The sequence below is a fragment of the Lipotes vexillifer genome, unplaced genomic scaffold (genome assembly GCF_000442215.2).
Source record: "Lipotes vexillifer unplaced genomic scaffold, Lipotes_vexillifer_v1.1 scaffold363, whole genome shotgun sequence".
Classification (NCBI taxonomy): domain Eukaryota; kingdom Metazoa; phylum Chordata; class Mammalia; order Artiodactyla; family Lipotidae; genus Lipotes; species Lipotes vexillifer.
Genome location: NW_006799724.1, coordinates 2,107,455 through 2,133,176, shown reverse-complemented (window position 1 = coordinate 2,133,176; position 25,722 = coordinate 2,107,455).

Genomic DNA, 25,722 nt, shown 5'->3' with positions numbered 1-25,722 from the left:
GGGAAAGAGGATGACATAGAATTCAGCACTCAGCTTTTCCTCTAAGAAGCTAAAGTAATACTCTTCTTTTTGAAGCTGAGCTATTTAACAAATAGGAGAGTAAAATCTGCTATTCTCACCTGAGCTACTTATAAGAAATTGTTGTCTTTAAAAAAGCATGGCTAAACATGATTTGTTTTCTACTGAATCATTTTTAAAACTTAAAGTATTTGTTAAAAATATTTGTCCTGTGTTGAAGTCAATCAAGAGAAGATAATTTCTATCAATATGAAGACACGTAATAGCCTCTTCCTCATTCACAAATGAAATATGATAATATGAAAATTTATTTTTTCTCAGATCTTCTCAATCTTGGTTAGACTAAATTTACTAAGTGATAGGAATATAATTTTATTATACCAAATTTATAACCTTAGTGAGGAATAATTTTTCATTCCAAATAGACATGCATTTCTCAATGTCAAAGGTAGGCTTAAAGGAAATTAAGTAAGGTAAATCATTTGAATTTGTGATATATTTATAAACAATAGATTAAATTGAAATAAGGAGGTCTTTATTGTTTCTGATCTGTCAGTTATATGACAGGTAGAATATAAAGACAATTGTGGTCAGTATGTATATATAACAAAGTATACATTTACTAATTTTGTGTTAAAATTATTTTGTGATGTAATCCTTTTCTTGTAATAATTTTTATTTAAATTTATTTCTTTTTCCTTAAGAAAACAATTCCTCTAGATAGTTCCTCAAAGCATAATAGCAAATACCATCTAATGACTCACATATCAGCAATTCTTTCTTCGGAAAAGCATTAATACATTCCTGAAGACTTACAAGTGTTTTCTTTCAGGTAGTTTACTCTCTAACCATTACTCTCGTCTGAGCTCTGCTCCCTAGTATCAATATTTACCCATTACAGAGGTTAATTAATTGCATTTAATAATTTCTTGTCAAACACTTTTGTTTCCTGCAACTTTTTAAAAACTCCATTGCACTTTTGTTGCAAAACTCCCACCTTACTAAAACTAAACAGTTCATCTACACTGAGCCTACCTAACAAGCAATAGAACATTATGAGAAAACATATTATGCTGACTGGTTGCACTTTAAATTTATAACTAAGAATAAGTGGTTGCTTAATATAGCATGGCAATCCTACCATATATCCTTACTCTGTTTTCTTCCCATTCTCCAAGAATATCACATATATTCACTCCTTCCCACAGAAATCTAATAACTTACTTGCCTTACTCAATCTCAGCTGATGACTCTGCTTTATATTGTGGAAAAAAGTGAACTACTCTTTACAACAAACACTACTGTTCTACCTGCATGGAAGCTCACATATCTTGCTGAGGTTGGTAGCCTCCAAAAATGGTCCCCAATGATTCTAACTTCTGCCATTACACCTTTTTGTATAGTCCCTGCCCAAATTGTACCAGGATTGTTCTATGTGACCAATAGAATACACTTTCAAGATTGAGTTATAAAAGATTACTTTCTTCTTTCTCTCTGCACTTGTTCTAGAGAAAGCCAGCTCACAAACAGCCTTCTCCTACAAACAAACATGTGAGTATACTCACAATAAATTCTTCTTTAGAGACTGTATCCCTGGCTGACAGCTTGACTGCGACCTCATAAGAGACACTGAGCCAGAGAATCCCAGAAAAGCATGCTCCTCAATTCCTGTACCTCAAACACTATTTAAAGTAATAAGTATTTGTTGTTTTAATCTACTAAGTTTGGGAGTGATTTTTGCACAACAATTACAAGGTAGATTTGGTACCAGAAGTTGGTACCAAACAAAACCATAACAAAAACCTTAAATATAGGAATGATTTGGAATCAGGCGGGGAACGGAATTGGAGAAAGCTGTAAGGATTTTGAGAAGACTGTTAGTTAAATCATTAAATGTCTTGAACACTGTTTATAGAACTTTGAACTCTAAGGAGGCTGCTGGTGAGGTCTTAAAGTGAGAAAAATACTACTGGATATTGGAAGAAAGCGGATGCTTGTTATGTTGTGGCATAAAGTTTATCAACCCTGTTGCCTGTAGTAATGTGCAAATTAGACAATGTGCCCAGTGAACTGTGTGATATAGCTAAAGAAATTTGTAACTATAGGGTTGAAAATGTCATCTTTTTTCTTCTGGCAGATTGTAGCAAAATGAAAGAAGAGAAAGATAAGCTAATAGAAGGATCATTAAATAATGAGCTGGGACTTGCTGATTTTGAAGGTTACCAACCTTTTCAGGTGGCAAAGAAAGCTAAAATTAATAAATGGTTTCTAAGCAAAAATCAAATTTACCAGTATCCATTGTATGCCAATTATTTTCTATCTTTGAGGAAGAATGTCCATATCATTTATCCTATTCCTGTCTCAACATGTTGAGTGTATGAGACATATAACTTTCTCTTTAGTTTTCAAGACTTCAGATAAAGAGGAACCATTTGCAAGTAGCTGTATGTAAGGAACAACACCTACAGGATCTCATTCACACTCAGATTTGATTTAGATGATGAGATTCCAGACCATGAGCTGACTGTCATGGGTCATGGGTTGAGATATTTAGGGGTCTTGAGAAGGTGTTCATGTATTTTGCGTGTGGAGTGGATATGAATCACTGAAAGTCAGAGGCTAGATTATAGAAGACAGCCTCCAAGATGGCATCGTGATTTTAACCTTCCAGAATTCACACCTGTGTAGTCTCCCTCTCCCACCCACACTGATCAGATATTTTGTAGAATGCCCCTCTATTGGGATTTGTCTGATATTTTTCTGATGGTTAGACTGGGGTTATAGGTTTTGAGGAGGAATCCACAGAAGTAAAGCACTATTTTTATCACATCATGTCAAGAGTACATGTTATCAACAAGATTTATTACTGTTGATCTTGACCTTGATCACCTGGCTGAGCTAGTAGTTTTTCAGCTTTCTTCACTGTAGAGTTACTCTTTTTTCCACCCACTTTCCATATTGTAGTAATGGGAAGGAAGTCACTCTGCATAGCTCACGCCTGAGTGAGGAGTTCACTCAACCTCCTTGAAGGGGGAGTATCTACATAAATTATTTGGAGTTCTCTTACATGGGGTCTTATCCCCCATTTATTTATTAATTCAGTCACTTGTGCATGTCATTATGGAATCATGGGTATTTAGTTTATACTTCGAGTTGTAACCAATAATTCATTACTTTCTTGCTCAGATAGTTTTAGCTCTGGCCATTGGAAGCACTTTAAATTAGCTTTTATGTCCCTTTGACAAATCCCCCACCACTGTGTTGCTGTTATTGTTGTTGTTGTTTTTTGGTTTTTGGTTTTTTTTGCAGTACGCAGGCCTCTCACTGTTGTGGCCTCTCCTGTTGCAGAGCACAGGCTCCGGACGCGCAGGCTCAGCAGCCATGGCTCACGGGCCCAGCCGCTCCGCGGCATGTGGGATCTTTCCAGACCAGGGCATGAACCTGTGTCCCCTGCATCGGCAGGCGGACTCTCAACCACTGTGCCACCAGGGAAGCCCTGTTGTTGTTTTTAACACTTCTTTACTTTCTGACACTACAAGATGTTGCATGTTCATCTTGTTTATTTTTTCCCCAGTCCTAGGATCAGCAATAATATTCCTATATTATCCTTTTAAAGTACATGGGATCATCAGTGATGGCACCTCTTTCATTTTAATATTGATAATCTTGCCTTCTTTCATTTTTTCTTTGTTAGCCTGGCTAGAGGTTTATCAATTTAACTGAAATTTTTTTTAAAATTATTTTTTTTTAGTTTTAATTTTTAAACTAAAAATATTTAGTTTTAAATTTTGATTTAAATGTAGTTTAAAAAATTTAAAATTTTTTTCATGAGAGGGCTTCCCTGGTGGCGCAGTGGTTAAGAATCCTCCTGCCAATTCAGGGGACACGGGTTCAAGCCCTGGTCTGGGAAGATCCCACAGGCCACGGAGCAACAAAGCCCGTGCACCACAACTACTCAGCCTGCATTCTAGAGCCCAGGAGCCACAACTACTGAGCCCACGTGCCACAACTACTGAAGCCTGCACACTTAGAGCCTGTGCTCCACAAGAGAAGCCACCACAATGAGAAGCCTGCGCACTGCAATGAAGAGTAGCACCCACTCACCGCAACTAGAGAAAGCCTGCGCACAGCAATGAAGGCCCAACACAGCCGAAAATAAAATAAATAAAATAAATAGATTAAAAAAAAATTTTCTCCTGAGACTTCTTCATTGACCCATGTTTTGCTTAGAAGTGTGTCATTTAATGTCCAAATATTTGGAGAATTTTCCACCTTTTATTGATATTGATTTATAATTCATTTTCATTGTGGTCTGAGAATATATTTTACATGATTTCTGTCCTTTTAAACTGGTAAAGGGGTATTTTATTGCCTATAATTTGGTCTGTTTTAGTGACTGTTCCATGTGCGTTTGAGAAAGATGTGTACTCTTCTGTTGTTTAGTGGAGTATTCTGTAAATGTCAACGAGATCAAGTTGATTGATAGTTCTGTTCAGGTCATCTATATCCCTACTGATTTTCTGCCTTCTTGATTTATCAATTACTGAGAGAGGATTGCTGACTATAGTGGATCTCCAAATATAATGGTGAATTGTCTATTTCTCCTTGCAGTTCTATCAGTTTTTGTTTCAAGTGTTTTGACACTTTTTAAAAACACACATTAAGGGCTGTTATGTCTTTATGAAAAATTGACTTCTTTGTCATTCTGAAATGCCTCTTTATTCCTGATAATATTCCTTGTTCTGAAATCTATTTTGCTTACTTCAGCTTTCTTTTGATTATTATTAGCATTATATATTTTCCCCCATCTCTTTACTTTTAATCTATCATAGTCCTTATATTTAAAGTAGGTTTCTGTAGACAACTTACAATTGGGTCTTTTTTTTCTAGTCTACTCTGACAATGTCTTTTCATTGGCATATTTAGACTATTTACATTATTGATAGAGTTACATTAATATCTAACATATTTGTAACTGTTTTCTAATCACTGCATTTGTTCTTTGTTTCTTTTTCCTTTCCCTCTTTTTCTGCCTTTTCTAGTTTTCATTCAACATTTTAAATAATTCCATTTTTCTCTCTCCCATCTTCCCTAATGTCTGGAAATTACTAATCAGTTTACTGTTCGTAATTTTGCCTTTTCCAGAATGTCCTATAGTTGGAATCATACGGTTTGTAACCTTTACAGAGTGGCTTCTATCACTTAGTAATATGCATTTTAGGTTCTCTCATGTCTCTTCATAGCTTGATAGTTTCTCTTTATTCCATTGAATGGATTATCACAGTTTGTTTATCATTCATCTATTGAAGATCTTGGTTACTTCCAAGTATTGGCAATTATGAATAAAGCTGCTGTAAATATCCATGTGTAAGTTTTTGTGTGGAGATAAGTTTTCAGCTCATTTACATAACTACCAAGGAGCATGATTATTGGATCATATGGTAAGATTATATTTATTATTTTTAAGAAACTGCAGAACTGTCTTCCTTAAGTGGCTGTACCTTTTTACATTTCTACCAGCAATGCATGAGAGTTCTTGGTTCTCTATATCCTTGATAACATTTGGTATTGTCAGTGTTTTGGATTTTAGCCATTCTAGTAAGTGTATAGTTATATCTCATTTTTGTTTTAGTTCACAATTCCTTAATGACATATGATGTGGAGCATCTTTTTGTATGCTTTTTTTTTGGCCATCCTTGTATCTTCAGGTGAAGTGTCTGTTCTAACCTTTTCCTCACTTTTTTGATTGGGTTACATTTTTTTATTGTTGATTTTTGAGTGTTCTTTGTATATTTTGGATACATATCCTTTATCAGTTATTTATTTTGCTAATATTTCCTCTCAGTCTGTGGCTTATCTTTTCATCCTCTTAATAGTCTTTTGCAGAGAGTAGTTTTAATTTTAATGAGATCCAATATATACTTTTTTTTAAGGATCATGCTTTTGCTGTTTTACCTAAAAACATTTTGCCAAAGAGATAGTCACCTGGATATTCTCCTCTGTTATCTTCTATAAACTTTATAGTTCTGTGTTTTACCTTGAGGTCTACACCCCACTTTGACTCAATTTTTGTGAGTTGTAAGGTCATCTTGCACATAAATATCCAGTTGTTCCAGCACTATTTGTTGAAAAGAACTATTCTTTTTCTATTGCCATAGCCTCCGCCCCTTTTTCAAAGATTAGTTGACTATATTTGTGTAGGTCGCTTTCTGGGTTATCTGTTCTGTCACATTGATCTATCTCTTCTTTCACCAGTACTGCACTGCCTTGATTGTTGTAGCTGTATAATAAGTCATGAAGTCATGTAGCATCTGTCCTCTGACTTTGTTCTTTTTCTCAAATATTGTATTGGCCATTCTGGATCTTTTGCCTTTCCATATAAACTTTAAAATCAGTCTGTTGATGTCCACAAAGTAACTTGCTAGAATTTTGATTGGGAATGCATCCAATATGAAGAGAAGTTGGAAGATTTGATATTGTAACAATGATTTCTCTCTGAAAACTTGTTTTAATATATCTTACAATTCAGGTCTACTAGTGACAAATTCTCTCTATTTTTGCTTTCTTCAAAAAGCATTTCTCCTTCACTTTTGAAGAGAATTTAATTTGGTCAGAATTCTAGTTTGATTTTTTTTTTTTTTTTTGCGGTACGCAGGCCTCTCACTGTTGTGGCCTCTCCCATTGTGGAGCACAGGCTCGGGATGCACAGACTCAGTGGCCATGGCTCATGGGCTCAGCCACTCCGTGGCATGTGGGATCCTCCCGAACTGGGGCACAAACCCATGTCCCCTGCATCGGCAGGCGGACTCTCAATCACTGCGCCACCAGGAAGACCTGATTTATTTTTTATTTCAGTGCTTTAAGTATTTTACTCCTCTTTCTTCTTGCTTGCATAGTTTCTGAAGAGAGGTCTGATCTATTTCTTATTCTTGTTCTTCTATAAGTAAGGTGCTATTTTCCTCTGGCTTCTTCCAAGGTTTCACTGTTTTGATTTTCTGCAGTTTGAATGTGATATGCTTACCTGTATTTTTAAATTTAAAAAAATTTTTAACTCAGTATTCTCTGAGTTTCTAGGACCTTGGGTTTGGTGTCTGTCATTAATTTTGGAAAATTCTCAGTCATTATTACTTAAATATTTCTTCTGTTCTTTTTTCTCTTTCTTCTCCTTCTGACATTTCCATTGTGTTGCACCTTTTGTAACTGTTTTTTCTTTACTCTTTTTCTCACTGCATTTTGATTTGGGAAGTTTATATTGACATATCTTCAAGTCTATTGATTCTTTCCTTAGCCATATCCAGTCTACTAATGAACTCATCAAAAGAATTCTTTATTTCTGTTACAACATTTAAAATTTTTACCATTTAAAAAAATTTTATTTATTTAGTTTACTTATTTACTTTTGGCTGCATTGGGTCTTCGTTGCTGTGCACAGGCTTTCTCTAGTTGCGGTGAGTGGGGCTACTCTACATTGCAGTGCATGGGCTCCTCATTGAGGTACTTTCCCTTGTTGCGGAGCATGGGCTCTAGGCACGCGGGCTCAGTAGTTGTGGCTCACAGGGTCTAGAGCGCAGGCTCAGTAGTTGTGGTTCATGGGCTTAGTTGCTCTGTGGTATGTGGGATCTTCCTGAACCAGGGCTCGAACCAGTGTCCCCTACATTGGCAGGCGGATTCTTAACCACTGCACCACTAGGGAAGCCCTACATTTTTACCATTTTTGGATTCATTAAAAAAATTTATATCTCTGCCTACATTGGGTAATGTACCTGATCTTTTGTGTTTTCCACTTTTTCCATTAACATATTGATCATAGTTATTTTAATGCTTACTTTATGTCTTCAGATAGTGTTTTCTCTTGCCTTATTCATGCCTTGTAATTTTTGGTTGAAAGCAGATATGATGTATTAAATAATTAGAGCAGAGGTAAAGGCCTTTATTGTGAAGTTGTATGTTATTCTTGCTAGGAGTTGTACTATGTTTAGTGGTTGCTGTACCTGCAGTTGCCAGAGGATTTGAATTCTTCTAATGTTTTTATTTTTGTCTCTCCTGTTGTCTTTGGACTTCTCTAAAAACTCCTTCTTAAATAGAAATGGGAATTGGCTCACATGATTATGGAGGCTAACAATCCCATGATTTGCTGTTGACAAGCTGTATACTCAAGAAAGGAGATGGTGTAGTCCCAGTCTGAAGGACAGGAAGCTTAAGACCCAAGAAAAGCTAATGCTTCACAAAGGCAGAAATAAAACCTATGTTCCAGCTCATGGCTGCCAGGCAGGAGGGAATTCCCCCTTACTTGTGGGAGAATTGGCCTTTTTCTCTATCCAGACCTTCAACTGATTAAAAGGGGTCCACCTACATTATGGAGGGCAGCCTGCTTTACCCAGTCTACTGCTTCATATGTTAATCTCATCCAGAAACACTCCTACAGACACAATCAGAATAATGTTTGACTAAATATTATTCAATATTTTTCAATATTTAGTCTAGTCAACTTGCCACATAAAATTATCCATCACAGCTATTGCCTGATATGTGTCACTCATTCTTTCCCATTGATTACTGAGGGTCCATGGGTCAGATAACTTGTCTTTTAGTTCATAAGATGATGAATCAAAAGTTGCAACATTCATCTGAGATAGAGATCGTCAACTTTCACCAAAGGATTCTGGACCCTGAACATGATTGCAGTATTGGAATAATCTTTGGGAGTATTTCTTTTGAGCAGGATTAGAATGCATAATGAGTGTAGGTAAAAGAGTGACCTAATGTTTGGTCACCAGAAGGATAAACTTCTGGCTACTTGGGAGAATTACATCACTCTGTTTCCTTGAGATTAGACATAATCATATCACTTGCTTTGACCAATAAAACGTGAACATGAGTGATCTGTTCCACTTACAGATGGAGGTAATTAAGTGAGTCTGTGCTTCTACAATCATCATGGTAAGGGAAGTGAAACTGAAAGTTGAACAGCAGCAATTAAATAGCAGTGTTGCAAGTATTGAGATACAAAGGAAAGCTATCCAAGATTCGTGTTTTTCCATTATTAATATTAGTAAAAATATATCTCATGTATTATTCTAAAAATGATTGACTCTCAAAGATAATAATTTTCTCCAGCGAATATTTACAGATTTCAATATATTAGAGGCAATATTTAAGGACCAATTTTTATTTACACAGACTGGAAAAAGTAATAGATTAAAAATCAAAAGTAAATAGAAGTTGTAACACAAACTCTTACCTAAATTTTGAAATGGACTTTAACTCAAATTAAATTTAGTTGAATCAGTAGATTGATAATAAATCATCCCAGTAACTCTCCCCAGTTGTTATTCTTTCATGAATGGACTTTTATGTATTAATAATTTGTAACTTAAATTTTTTTCCTTGGAGAATTAATGTATATCTCAGTAATTAAATGTTCATTTCTCAAAATGAGCAATATCTAAATAACCATTGCTTTCTGCAAATGTTATCAAAGATGATCAACTTTTAAAAAATTGTCCAGGGCTTCCCTGGTGGCGCGGTGATTGAGAGTCTGCCTGCTGTTGCAGGGGACATGGGTTCGTGCCCCGGCCCGGGAGGATCCCGTGTGCTGTGGAGCGGCTGGGCCCGTGAGCCATGGCCACTGAGCCTGCACGTCTGGAGCCTGTGCTCCACAACGGGAGAGGCCACAACAGTGAGAGGCCCACGTACCGCAAAAAAAAAAAAAAAAAAAAAAAATTGTCCAATTTTCTAGTTTTGTGCCATCAAAAATAAAAAATTAAAAATTTAAAGTAAATCTATGAATATGTGATATAAATAATTTACATTTCATTGCAAACTGATTACTATTTTTTAGGCCTGATAAATTTTTAACAAGGAGTATGATTTTATATACATTATTTTATTGTGTGTGTGTATGTGTGTGTGCATGCCTCTGTGTGTGTGCTGTAAAGAATTCTTCTTTAAATGCTCCAGAAACCAAGGCTTAAATTATTTTTTCATATTCATTTGGCTTTCATATAGATGCTTTTTAAAAAAAGTTTTATATTTTTTCTATAATAATGCCTCCCTTTCATATAAGAGAAGATACTTAGAAATGAAATTGATTTAGTGTCTGTAACATGCATTTCTGATTCATGAAGCTTTGAATGGGAATGACTCAAACAACATTTAGAGCAAAATAAAATGCCATCAATTTAGGAAATTAAAACGTTTTTTCTTTATAAAAATTATTTACCTCAGAGCTACAAGCTGCATACTTTTCATAGGTTGGAAATATTCAAGTGTAAGTAAGGCCAGTGACAGAATGTGGATTAAGAACACTTGTACTTCTTCATCTGTACTCATGGCACCAAATATGGCCAAACTATGGTACATTTATTATTTCCTCCAATTAACTGCCTTTATAAAAAACAAAAGATGTAGTCTAGGTCCAGATCCAGAGAGCCTGGATTCTGGAACACATTCCAACATTAAAATTAAAATTAAAAATAGATCATTTTTTAATAGTTCCAAAATTGAAAATAGAACTACCATGTAATATAGCGATCCCAACTCTGTATATATATATATGTCCATGAGAATCAAAATCAGGATCTTAAAGAGATACTAGTACTCTCAATGTTCATTGCAGCACTATTCACAATAGCCAAGGTGTGGAAACAACTTAAATGTCCATTTGCTGATAAATGGATAAATAAAGTGTGGTATGTACATACAGTGGGATACTATCCAGACTTAAGAGAGAAGGAAATTCTGCAATATGCAGGAACATGGATGGATCTTGAGGATACTATGCTAAGTGAAATAAGCCAGACATAGATAAGTACTGTATGATTCCACTTATATGAGGTACCTTAAATAGTCAAATTTATAAAATCAAAGACTGGAATGGTGATTACCAGGGGCTGTGGGGGGAAGAAATGATGAGTTACTAATCCACGGGCATATAGTTTCAATTAAGTAAGATAAAAGTTCTAGAGATGTGTTGTATAACACTGTACCTATAATCAACAATAATTTTTTTTAAGTGGATAGATCTCATGTTGAGTGTTCTTAATCACAATAAAATAAGACATCACAAGAAAATAAAATTAGAAACCAATATCTAAGTGTAGATGAAAAAAATCTTCAATCAAATATTAGCAAATCAAATTTAATAGAACATTTTTTTAAAGATTTTTTTTTTGATGTGGACCATTTTTTAAGTCTTTATTGAATTTGTTACAATATTGCTTCTGTTTTGTTTTTGTTTTTTTGGCCACAAGGCATTTGGGATCTTAGCTCCCTGACCAGGGATCAAACCCGCACCTCCTGCATTGGAAGGCGAAGTCTTAACCACTGGACTGCCAGGGAAGTCCCAATAGCACATTAAAAGGATTACACCATAACTCTAGTGGTTTTATGCCAGGAATGCAAGGATAGTTCAACATAAGCAAATAAATTAATCTAATAATCACATTACTTGAATGATCTCAATTGACTCAGAAATGGCATTTGACAAATCCAATACACTTTGATTAAAAACAACAACAGCAACAGCTCTCAGAGAACTAGGAATAAAGGGAAAATTCCTCAACAAGATAAAAGGCATTTGTGAAAAACCCATAGCTAACATCATGCTCAGTGGTGAAAGACAGATGCTTTCCCCTCAAGATCAGGAACAAGAGAAGGAGGCCTGCTTTCACCCTACTATTTGACATTGTACTGGAGTTCTAGATAAAGAAATTTAGACATGGAAAAAGAAATAAAAGGCATTCAAATTAGAGAGGAAGAAGTAAACTCATTTCACAGATAACATGACCCCAAAATTGAATATCCTGAAGAATTCACAAGAAAGCTATTAGAGCTAATGCATGGATTAAGCAAAGTTGTAGGGTAGGAGATCAATGCACAACAATCAGTTGTGTCTCTATACACCAGTAATGAACAATCAGTAAAAGAAATCGAGAAAAAATTCCATTTACAATAGCGTTTTAAAGAATAACATACTGAGGATAAATTTAATTGTGGAGGTAAAAGAATGTATGCTAAAAATTCCAAAACATTGCTGAAAGAAATTAAAGAAGACTGGAATAATGAAAAGACCTCTTATGTTCGAGGATAGAAAGACTTAATATTATCAAGATGTCAATTCTACTCAAAATGATCTACAGATTCAACAAAATCCTTTTAATTTCAATGGCCTTTTTTGCAGAAATGAAAAAAATTGATCCTCAAATTCAAATAAAACTGCCTGAGGCTCCAAATAGCTAAAATAATCTTGAAAAAGATGACCAAATTTGGAGGACACATACTTCCCGATTTTAAAACTTACTACAAAGCTATGGCGATTAAAATACTGTAATACTGGCATGAAGATAAGACATATAAATCAATGGAATAGAATTGAGAGTTCAGTAGTAAATCTATACCTCCATAGCCAATTAATTTTTGACAAGGGTGCCAAGTTCATTCAATGGAGAAAGGATGTTCTCTTCAAAAGATGGTGGTGAGACAAGTAGATTTCCACATTCAAAAGAATGATGTTGGATCCCTAAATCATACCATATGAAAAAATTAACTCAAAATGATCAACAACCTAAATATAGAGTTAAAAACCACAAAATTGTTAGAAGAAAACATAGAAGTAAATCTTCATGACCATGGATTTGGCAATGGATTCTTAGATATGACACCAATCACAAACAACAAAATTTTTAAAATATAAATTGTGTTCATTGCAGCATTATTCACAGTTGCCAAAAGGTGGAAACAACCCAAGTGTTCATCAACATATGAATGGATAAAATGTAGTATACGTTTTATAATTTTCATCCATGAAAAGGAATGAAGTTCTTATACATGCTATAACATGGTTGAGCCTTGAAAACATTATGCTAAATGAAACAAGCCAGACACACAAGAACAAATATTGCATGATTTTATTTATATGAGATATCTGAAATAGGCAAATTCAGAGACAGAAAGTACTTTAGAGGTTACTAGTGGCTTGGGGAGGTCAGGTGTAGAGTTTTTGTTTAATAGTTACAGAATTTCTATTTGGGGTGATAAAAAAATTTTAAAAATAGAGACTGGTAATAGTTGTATAACATGGTGAATGTAATTAATGTCATTGAATTATATACTTAAAAATGGATAAAATGGTAAATTTTATTTTATATATATATATATATATTCCACAATTAAAAAGAATAATGTAATATACCTAAGCCATGGAATTGTACAATTTAATGTGTGAATTATGTAGTATGTGAATTATATCTAAATGAAGTTGTTAAAAAAAAGTCTGGGCTTCGGCATAAAAAACAAATGATTCAACTCCATTTCATCACTTAACTCAAAGACTTTGGAAAATTTACCTAACCACTCTAAAGCTTCAGTGTCTTTCTCTGTATAATGGGGATACATTGCACCAAATTTCCAGAGTTATTATGAGAAATAATTAGGTAATGATTGTAAAATACAAAAAAAAAAATGAAGAGAACAAAAAGACCCCCCAAAAAACCCACTGTGACTGGCACATAGTTGGAAATCAATAACCAGTAAGTCCTGACTGTGGTGGTAGTGGTGATGATGATGATGACGAAGATGGCTGGGGTCGGATAGGGTAGCAGAGGAGACTAAGATAGAGGAAGATGCTGATGAGGATATGAACCAAGCTGCACAATTAGGGTGGTACACTTACAATCAGAGGGTGAAGCTGGAATCCTAGTCCTCCAGATTCTAACCATGTAGCTGGTGTGTTTCTTTTTTTTTTTTTTTTTTTAAGTTGAGGTTGTGTTTTTATGTTAATGTCTTTCACAAATGCTTTTGAGCAATTGCCAGCCTTTTTTTTTTTTTTTAATTAAGTAATTTATTAATTTATTTTTGGCTGCATTGGGTCTTCGTGGCTGCGCGTGGGCTTTCTTTTTTAGTTGCGGTGAGCGGGAGCTACTCTTCATTGCCGTGCGCGGGCCTCTCATCGCGGTGGCCTGTCTCGTTGCGGAGCACCGGCTCTACAGCGCAGGCTCAGTAGTTGTGGCGCACGGGCCTAGCTGCTCTGCAGCATGTGGGATCTTCCTGAACCAGGGCTCAAACCCGTGTCCCCTGCATTGGCAGGCGGATTCCTAACCACTGTGCCACCAGGGAAGCCCCGCTGGTGTGTTTCTTAACTGTCTCATTTTCTTATGTGAAAACTGGCTAAGTTCAGATGAAATATTGCTTATCTGAAAACTGGGAAATAACAATAGGTACCATATAAGATTGTGTTTCCACAGTATTGTTGGTTAGCCTTTTATCAGTATTCTTTGTCAGTGATGATTAAAATTTAATAAGGTTATACTATGTGTTCTACGATGCAGGTGCAAGTCATTTTTTGAGTTTTGCTGATGAAGAAATTAAAACAGAGAGTTTTAAAAGCTTATCCATGAACAGCCAGCTATAAATGGCAGAGCTGGGATTCAAGCCCAAGCCATGTGGCTCCAAAGCCTTATCCCTCACCACAAAACATGAAAACACAACTCTTGATAATAGCCACACTGGATTACCCTCCTCTGCTGTTGCAAACTGAACATTTTGCTTAAAATATGAAAATTGTGGTTGCGTTAAGCAGCTAACATCAAACACAAGGGATTTTCATTTTTCATTTCTTTTTGCAGGGAGGTGGCAGAGAAATTGACTACATACTTTTACTAGATCTTTGTTCTCATTAGGAAAATCATTTTAGCTCTGAAAACAAAATCTCCTAAAATAGTTTCCAAGGCAACTTGTAATAATCCAATACTACATATTTAGAGGATTATAGTAGAATGCTGTTAATCAGTATGACTTCTTTTGTGCATTTATTTCATTACTTATTGTTATTATATGGTGTTCATTTTCATAGATGATTCTTCTCATCATTTAATAGCTGTATCTGCTCAACACCAGATTATATAAATAAAAGGTAAAAACCAACATCTTTGTGTCTTGATTGCTCAGAATCTAGATTATAGTTAGGTTAACATATAGTTAGGTTAGATTATAGTATTTGACATAAAAAGAATTGAAAGATAAAAGGAACTGCTTCCTCCTATTAATTTTCTCCTTCTGAAAACTGCTGTCTGAAGCCCTCTTACTTTTTGCATGTTTTCTTTTGATACTAAGGGGCTTTTAGAAAGAGGTGAAGTGTACTTCTATACAAATTACTGTTTGCTAAAGTTACTGTCACTTGAAGACTGAGTTTATTTTTGTTTCAGAGCTTTAGGTTAATATGCCTCAAAAATCACTTTTCATTTATTCCTTTTTTTACATTTTAAATCTTTTATTTTAAGTTGCAGTGTTTTCAAATACTGTTAAGTTAAAAGCAAAGACAGAAAATAATATGATTTGAAGATTTAAGTAGAAAGGATTTATAAAATAAGGCCAGATACAGAATAAATAAAACTCTAAAAAAACAAATCCAAACAGAATCCTCAAAGGGTATACTAATCCTGTATTGGTTCTACATAGTGCTTGTTGGTAAATTATTTTTCCAATAATATTATTTACCCCTTTTTAGAAAGCAGTGATCTGCCCAAGATGCATTACCAAGTTATATGTAAAGGAATTGGGCCATGCCAATTTGCTTTTCAGTTTGTGAGAAACAGGACAAATCAATTCTACATAAATTCCAGATGTATTGACTATATACTACCAATCTATTAATCTAAAATGTATTATTATATAATTTTGGACACCTACTATTTATGAAATTTCATCTGAATGCATACATAGGGTGTTGAAGAATCATTCCTACATTTGCTAGAGGCTTTATAACTAAATTGTAAATATTATTTATAAGATCCTAGAGGCAGGGCCCTATTAAATTACCTTTTTATACTAAGGGTTTGGAACAAATCTGGGCATAAAGCAGAAGCTAACATATATTTATCAAATGACTAAACAGTTGACTTAGGTAATTCAGCTTTTTAGAAGAGGACAGATAAGCCCTGAAAGAAGAATGCCTCAGAATTCAGGAAGTACAGTGGGAACATATTATATATAATATGTGAGTTGAATATAATATTGGGAGTTTGTGTATGTCTCACACAATTCAATATTAAACTACTGTTAGTTCGTTTTTAAAAGAATTTCTAATATATTGTTCTTTCAATAATATTTGAGAGTTTTCCAGTGGAATAAATTTGAAGTTTTATTTTGATCTTTACTGTCAGGATTTTAGATGCCCTTATAACTTTGCTTATTAGAAAAATGATGAAAAAACTAACACTTTTAGAGAACAAGAGCATTTAGAATTTTGAGAGCTCAGATCAATTGCAAAAACTTAATTACTACTTTGTTAAAGCTGCTCTGAGATTAAAACTCAGATTTATACTAAAACTCGTTAGGTTCACCTATGATTTAAGAACTGTTTTTTTTTTCAGACCAAGAATGTGAATATATGCCATACTTTTACATGAGGATGGGTAAAATTATTTGGTCTTTATATTAAATTATACTAAAAATATATATTATTTTTCTGATTGAGACATAAAATGTATCTTTAATTATAAAAGTAATTGATGCTTATGGGTAGAAAACATGAAAAATAAACAAGGACAGAAAATGAAAATATCTTATAGTGATGTCACTCAAAGATACTTAATCATTTTTTTAATGTATTTCCTGTTAGGCTTTTTCCTCTTGTCTCTTGCTGGGTGCCTTCCGTCCTGTTTCTTTCTTTGTCTTTATTCTTTCCTTGTCTGTTTTTCTCTGTCTTTGTTTATGTTTGTCCCTCATTCCTTTCTCTGATTCCTATCTCTTCTTTTTATTTTTTTATGTTATTTTCTCTGCTGGTCCCTTTCTGTTCTATAATTAAAATGTCCACAGTATTTCATATTTGTCACTTTTAGTTTATTTTTACCTTATTACTATAACTGTTAAAGACTGATGTGGAAAATAGCAAGTCACCTATCCTCTGGAAACATTCTGGAATGTAACACATAAATGAAAAATTCTATCACTGGAGCAGGGACCTCTAAGGGAAGGAACTATTTTTAAGGTCTGTTTCATTTTTAACAGTCTATGGTAAATTGATGAAATCTCATGCTCTATTTCAGTCAGTTTTATTGAAGAAGAATTTTGAACTGGATAAAGTGAAAGCTGGTTACTGAAGTGATGATTTAAGTCATGGATGTAGTTGGAGATAAATGCAGGAATGTTTTAAGGTATATAGCAACACTAAGAGAACCAGGTGTGGAAGTAAAAGTAAGGATAAAAGAAAGAGTAAATCTATTAGTGAGAAGTTGATAGTAAAATCCTGAGGATGGTAAGAGAACAGTCACAGGAAAGGGGATGTTCAACTTGTAAGGGATAAGGGGAAAATAAAAGGAAAATAAAACTGAGACAGGAGAAATGAGAAGATAAAGCAGATAAAATAGAGAATGGATATGGATTGTTTGTTGAGTGAATGAATGATAAAAATTTCCATATTCACTTCTGTACCAAGGGACTGTTTTGTCTTGTTTGTTTTTGTTTGTGTAAATGTTTAAAGAATAAACTTAATCTTAGTTTCCAGATTATTGTATAAATCAATATGGACATGATTTTTTTTTCTTTACTACATAACTTTGTATAAACATGTCAGGGTTCTAAAAACCATATGGGAAATTTACTATATATAAATCTTGAGGCCCAAGTCCAGTTCCATTGAAATAGAATCTCTAGGAGAATTCTATATGATTAACAAGAGGCCAGACTATTTTGTGTGATCACAAAACTTTAAAAACTAATAATAAAACTACTCAACCACTAAATTAGAACAATCATTTGACTACTGCAACATTTTTCTCTATGTATGCCCCTTCTAAGTTTATGATGTCTATGGAAAAACACTGTAAAATTTTTCTTGTTAAATATTGTTGGGGAGGAAGAAATTTTTCTCTACTTTTCTAGGTTCTTCTGGCTAGTCTAAGAATTAAATTTATGTGAGATAGATTAACAGGAAAATATCGAACAAAATTTATTAACTTGTGTAGGTGGGAGGGACTCGGGGAAACTGAGTAACTCAGTTTTCAAAGACCTCACCTTAAATATCATCTTCAGCTAAATTCAAAAGAGGATATTGCAGGTAGGGGTTTGGGAGTTCAGAGGATAGAAAGGCAATTCACATGGAGATGGAAAAGCAAAGGTTTGGTAAACAAATGTTTGCTGGGCCAGGCAGAGACACTGGGACACAGGATGGACTCTCATCTTTAGGCCAGGCCTGGAGTTTCCCCCACCACAACAAGCCCATATTCTTTGCAGATCTTTGTGGTAATAACTGTATTCTGGGAACAGTCCCTTTATCTAAATTCTTCAGGCAGCTTAGGGGGAGGTAAAAAGAAAGGCTTCCCGAGTCTTCTGTTTCTTAATAATAATCAGCCTAAATTAATCCTCCTGCCAAAGACATACATTCTGGGGTGGCAAATTTTGCTCCTCTAAAATATCTCCCAAAACTTTAAATTCAGACCTAATATAAGAGAAATTGAACTGGATAAAAGTCGCTTGGAAAAGGTTTTGGGTAGTATTTCAAGTTGTTTTCATTTTCTGCATACTCTCAGACTGTGCTGTCCAGTAAGGTAGCCACTAGACACATGTGGCCATTAAGCACGTGAAATATGGCTAGTCTAAACTGAGATGTCCTGTAAGTATTAGATCACGCTAAATTCTGAAGTTAGTACAGAAAAGGAAAAGAATGTGAAATATCTAGAGGTATTTTAAAAAAAGATATTATTTAGATACACAAAAGCATGCAGAATATAGTAATTTTATAAGAAAATTACTTAAAACAACTTTATGTTTTGATTAAATTTGAAATGATAAATGTTGGATATATGGGTTAAATGAAATATAGTATTAAAATTAATTTTACCTGTTTCTTTTTATTTTTTTAAATGAGGCCACTAGAAAATGTAGTATTAGATGTGTAGCTCATGCTTTTCTAGGTGACAGTGATGCTCTAAGGCAGCAGTCAGCAAACTACTGCCTTCGGCCAGATCCAACCAATGACCCCTTTTGTACAACAATACACCCATATGTTTCCACGTTAGCTATAGCTGCTTTTAGGCTACAATGGCAGAGTTTAGTAGTTGCAACAGAGAGCATGTGATCTTCAAAACCTACAATATTTATTACCTGGATCTTGAAGAAAAAGTTTGCCAACCACTGTTCTAGAGTAAAAGGAATGATCGGGCAGATTTATTTAATGTTAATCTTTAGCTTTTTTCTCATCTGCACAAGAAGACTCTGTAGGTGAGAAGAGAAACTAGCAAATGGAAAGGTATCCTATTTTAGTAAGGGAAACTGCCCATCATTTAAAAAATGTACACATTCCAGGGCCTGAAATTATAGCTATTTCATTTAAAGAAAAGAAAGCAATGATAATAATATCAACCAGAAAACTTCAATAATCTATACTTCGTTAATTTCTATTTCTAGGCCGAGATGAATATATTTATGCTCCCTTCCTGCTCTAACAACTCCTGTTACATCTTCTTGCTGCCAAACTTCATTGCTGACCCTTTTAAGAAACATGGTTCATCAGCTCTTACTGGCTAAAGGGCAAGAAAATGCGTGAGCTGGTGATCTCATTGGTGGTTGTAGTTGTTACATGGGGAGAAGAAGTTTAAGACAGAAAGTAAAACAGAGCTGAGCATTTTGAGAAAAAGAGGAAAGAGTAAGATGATGTGAAAAATAGCAATGTCCTTATTTTTAGGGATGGGCTCTTATTTGTTTTTTTCATTGTATATGACTAGTTTTACACTGACAGGGAACATTTCCCTCTAGACTTCTTTCAGCCACAAAAAAGAAAAAAAAGAAAAGAAATCCAGTTTGTAAAATCTTTAAAAGGATAATGCTCAAGGAGCCTGATCTGCATCTCATAAACTTTGAGCCTGAAGCCATGATCGATGAGACTTTGAGGGTCTTGAGAGAGGGGAATGAGTTTATTTTGCATCTGGTATGGATATTAGTTATTGAGACCAAAGAGCAGACTGTGTTGGAGTGCTTTGAAAGGTGTTTGAAACAATTTCTCCCATGTCCTCTGCAATGTAATTATCTGCTCCTCCCATCAAGACTTGGAGTTTATTTCTCTACTCCTTGGAATATTAAGCTGACTTCTGACTTTCTGTGACCAACAGAATGTGATTAGAATGATGTTACTTGATTTTGGAGGCTAGACCTTAAGAGATCTTGCAGCTTCCACTTTTATTCCCTTGGAATGCTTCCTCCAGGCTACTCTGTGAGAAAGACAGTATGTCCGTTATCTATTGTTGCATAACAATATTACTGTAAACTTGGTGGCTTAAAACCACATATGTTTATTACAGTTTCTGTGGTTTAGGAGTCCAGGCACAGCTATGCTCAGTCCTTGATTAGGGTGTCACACAGCTGAAATAAAAGTATTGGCTGGGACTGCAGTCTCATCTGAGGTCTGACAGAGAAAAGATCCACTCCTATGCTCACACAGTTGTTGGAGGAATTCAGTTCTTTCCTCCTAGAGGCATACTGTCATTCCTTGCCATGTGGGGCTTCTCCGTAAGGCTGATTGCTTGCTACCTTAAAGCCAACCAGAGAGAAAGAAACTCAAAAGATAAGTACTGCATTCTTATGTCATGTAATCTCATATGCATAATCACATACATACCATCCCCTTTGCCATGTTCTATGGATTTTGAAGCAAATCACAGTTACAGCCCATACCCAAGGGGAGGGAATCCCATAAGGATGTGAACAGCAGGAGGTGGCAATCATGAGGCTGCTTCTAGACTCTGTTCATCACAACCAGGCTACTTTACTGGAGGATGAAAGTTATCAAAAATTGTGAATGGTCTGAGATTTTACCCTACTTTTAAACTACCAAGTGTACTTGCCACAGTTTCATGGACACACAACTTCAGTGTCATAGATGAAGGATATTAGATTCCATAAGATCCCACTCATGGAGTGTGGATGGGGGTGAATTGAAGAAAAGGGGAGGTCCCTCGTAACAGGAATCAGGTTTTATTAAATTGTTAAACAAAGAGTCGTTTTTACAACACATTTTGTACACACATTATAAATTTATATAAAGAAGTAAATTAAGGCATTTTCCCCAATGTATGGAAACAAACTATAATAACAACAAAAACTAAAATAGAAGACATAAAAAGAGAAGAAGAAACCTTTCATTATCAAAGGAAACATCTATCTTGTATTAAAAATTACTTTCAAAAATTGTCAATTTGATAATGAATGCTTTGTGCAAATGTCCAAAGAAAAATCAGAGGTAGGATTCAATTGAAAACTACCTTATTCTCCCCAAATTGACCTCTCAAAACTGTGTGTTGAGGCTAATTTTTCCTTTCTCTCTGTGTTGAAACTTGAGCAAATATGTAGCTTATCTCTTGACTTTTTGATGGTGTCTTAGTCTCCTTGGGCTACCATAACAAAATACCATAGAATAGGAGGCTTACAAACAGAAATTAATTTTCTCACAGTTCTGGAGCCCAGAAGTCCAAGATCAAGGTTCCGGTTGATTTGGTTCTTCCTGTATTACAGATGGCCGTCTTCTCACAATGTCCTACCATGGCCTTTCCTCCTTGCATGTACACGGAGAGGGTGAGAAAACTCTCTGCTGTCTCCCCTCATACAGACACTAATTCTATCAGGGTCCGAACTCTTATTACTTAACTTAACCTTAATTACTTCCTTAGAGGCTCCATCACCCCAGAGTCACACTGGGGGTGAGGTCATCAACACATGAACTTTGGGGAGACATTCAGTTCATAACAGCTAGTAAACCAAAAGTTTTGTTTTCTCTTTAGTTTCAAACAATATCAGTTAAGTAAGTTTTATGTCTATTCCAGTATAAAATTTAAAAATTATGAACTTCTTTTAAAGTTGTGGCAGCTTCTCTCTGGCTGCATTGCTCTCTTTGTCTTTCTTCTAGCTCACTGGCTAGAGTGAGGGGAGCATAGAGGGAAGAGAAGCAAGGGGCAGGAGTGGTCCAGCCAGTCCCTCAGTTAAGGGTCAGTAAACTCTCTTCTGTTCAGCTCTGCCAGACATATGGTCTCTAGCGCAGCCACTCAACTCTGCCATAGTAGTATGAAAACAATCACAGGCAATGAGTAAATGAAAGCATGGCTGTGTTCCAGTAAACTTTTTATTTACAAAAATAGGCAAAGGTACACAATTTTGCCATTCTCTTTCCTAGAGCCTAAGTTAAACCAAAATGAGAATGCCGTTTTTATTGCCCTGTTGCTTGGTTAGGTGTAGTGACACTTGAGAAGCTGCATACCTTGGGGGATGGGATAGGTGCCTTTATTCTAAGGGTGCCTGTCTCACTAAGCATATCCTATTTCAGCATTTGCTGCATGTTAGAAATCTCTGAGAAACTTAAAAAATCTGATGCACACACCACACTAAAATGAGTTAAATCAGAAAGCTGGGTGGTGATTTGGTACCCAGTACTAGTCCAACAAGCAGTCAAGATTAGAAACCACTGCTTTAGTTGCAGTTTATTGAAGAGTCAGGCACACATAGATAGCATCTTGATCATATAAAAATTAATACGAATACCTAGGTTTCCATATAGTATTCTTCTAGGTTTTACATAATCTGATTTGGCTTCTATTTTTGGTTCCATTTCTTGAATCTGTGAGGTCACATGATTGGCAACATATTTTTTGAATATTTATCTCAGTTTTGACCTGAAAACATTTCTTATGCAACACATGGGGTATTTCTTCTAGGTTCACACTCTGCTGAGGCAAGTAAGAAGCTCTTTGCACTCATGCCTTGCTGCAGCCCATACTTGATAGGGGAACAGGCCAAAATGTTCTGAAACCCCTTACCCTTAGCTCGTGTGTGTGTGTGTGCGCGTGCACACGCGTGCGTGTTGAGGGTTGTTCCGTGATGACTGGAGAGCAGGATCTGAAATTGATCTCCAGTGGCCTCGGCCTGCAGCAGCTTGAAGCAGGGTTTCGGTTCCTGGCCAGTGATTGAGGTTGGGTTGCGGCGGTGAGAGCACCGAATCCTAGCCACTAGACCAGTGGTCAGTGACAAGGCCCTGGCCCTATGGCTTTGCAGAAATATGTGGTCTCTTATCTTCTATCTGGGCAGGGCCCAGCCTTCTCTCTCAGTTGTCCTGTTATTCCCATCTCGGAGAGTTGGTCCACAAGGAACAAACTGTATGCCCTGCAGGCCCATCTGTCTCCTGTCTCAAAATGACTTTCTATTCTGTATCTATTTCCCCTGCCTACCCACTCTGATGACCCCATTCCTTGGACACCAGAGAGAAATAGAACAGGGGGTCAGGTTCCTGACTTCCCAGTACGCTGCCATGGTCTGCTACTGTAGATCCTGCCCTAGATATTTATCAGTCATTTCTCAATGTTTCTGTATCATTCTGTTGTTATTATTTTTAGGTGAAGGTATTTGTAGACCCAGCTATAGCCTCATGGGAGGAACTTAGCAAAATTGAATTTCAAGTCTCTCCATTGGCAGAGGGTGAAGAAAAATGGACAGCTTAATGACAACTAGGTTGGTTTAGACAATTTAACTCCTAGGTGCCTTGAGTTATTGGTTCTGGAGTATTTCATGTCATGCCACAATATTTACAGTTACAGCATTCATGGAAGCACTGACAACACCTGATTGTTCACTTTTGAAACCAGGGGGTTGCTGAAGAACATATTAAAGTCATTTTGAAACTTGTCCTTAGTTATATAGTGGTATATTCTATTTTTTCATGACACTAAGGTATTCTTTCTAATCAAGGAAATAACACATTCAGGATATCACAGAGCTTCCAGGACTAAGCTTATCTAAATAAAGGCAAACTCAGTGTGAGGAGGCTGGTGCTGCCTTTGATCAATTTCATTGTTTCCTTGATACCACTTGGTTGAATCCCATGACTCTTAGGCAGTCTGGAAAATTAATACTTTTTACTTCAGCATTCTGTAACTCACACTTTATTATAATTCCCAATACTGTCTCTCTGGTCTCAACTTTATATGTTGCCTTGGACCCTGAATATAAATGTTACCTAATGCAAGTTCTGGTACCCGAGACACAGTAAGGCCAAACAAACTCAAACGATGGAGTTTGGAGCAGAGGTATGTTTATTGCAGGGCCAAGCAAGGAGAACAGGTGACTTGTGCTCCAGAAAACCCCAAGCTTCCCAAAGGGTTTCAGCAAAGCATTTTTAAAGGGAAGGTAAGGGAGGGGTGCCCCAGGGTATGTGATCAGCTTGTGCACAATTCTGATTGGTTGACCGTGATCAATCCTTAGGCTATGAAGGTCTGGGGGCTCTGTGTTCTTGATCATCAAGTAGTTAATTTCTTCCATTTGGTGGTGGTTTTAGCATCTGAAAAACTCAGGATATATGCCTCACCTACTATTATCTAGGTATTACAGAGAAGAGCTAAAGCAGAGGATATGGGGGAGGGGGTCTGTCTTAGGGAAGGCCCCGTAGGATCCTGCTTGATTACACAAATAATTCAGAAAATGTTTGAGTTATGTGACACAACTGAGTTTTAGGATAGACTATGGTTACTTGAATTTATGGAGGGTTATAGAATATAATCAATTTCTTTTCAGTAGATTGTCATCTCATCTCACCTTGAATTGAGAATGGATAAATTTAAGATTGTTTTTTCCCATATGATTTAAAATGTGTGCTCCTTTTTACTTTGCATGTTTGTGCTTTTTGTCTTTTTCTCTTGATTAGGTGAGCTAATGGTTTGTTTATTTTATGATTTGCTTTTGTCAACAACCAACACTTGGTTTTAAGGATTATTTTTTCTGTATTCTAATTTATTAATATATGAATTTTTCATTTTAATTCCTTTCATCAAATATTTTTGTTGTTTTCCTTATAATTTCTTGAATTGAGTGTTTAATTAATTGATGTTCATCTTTCCTTTTTATAAATGTAAATATTTAGAACTGAGAATTTTCCTCTGCACTACTCTAGTTGTATCGCAATACATTTCAGTAATGTTATCTGTAACTTCTGTTTTCATTGTTTCTTTGAACTTACATAGGAATAACATTTTAAAAAGGTTACCTTATGTTAGACAACATCTGAAATTCTAATGAATCTTAAACAGTACAGACACCATTTTGATTATAACATAATAGAATAGAATACATTAAGAAAAAATGAAAGCACAGGCAAAGGCACATATGCAGAATCAATCTCTCTCTTTCACATACGTGTACACAGACAAACACACACACAGACACACACAGACACACACACACACACACACACACACACACCCCTATGTTCCTTCCAAACAAGGACTTAAAAGTAATACATAAATAAAATATTGCAAATATTTCTTATGGAAATTTGAAAAAACTTGAATTTAATTGGAAAAAACTTTTAAATTCCTTGAAAAGCTAAAAATATGTATATTTAGCATAGAAGAAAAAGAAAAAAATGAAAGATTCTTTTACACTTTCTATGTGACTTGTTCCCAGTGTTTTGTAAATGTTGAAAAAATATTGTAGTGGGACATTTAAAATCACCAGTGCCTCTTAATTGTTAACAAGGAAAGGAGATAGTAGGAATCAAAGAAATGTAACACATTTTAATAACTAATATTTTAGTTTTTAAAACTGAAAGAAAATTCTATTCAAAAGAAAGGCTAACCAAACAAAGATATAATCTATAGGCAACTATTCTGGGATAGTGATAAATTCATCTGAGTAATATTTTTGGAAGTTGAACAAAACATTCTACCATTAGGG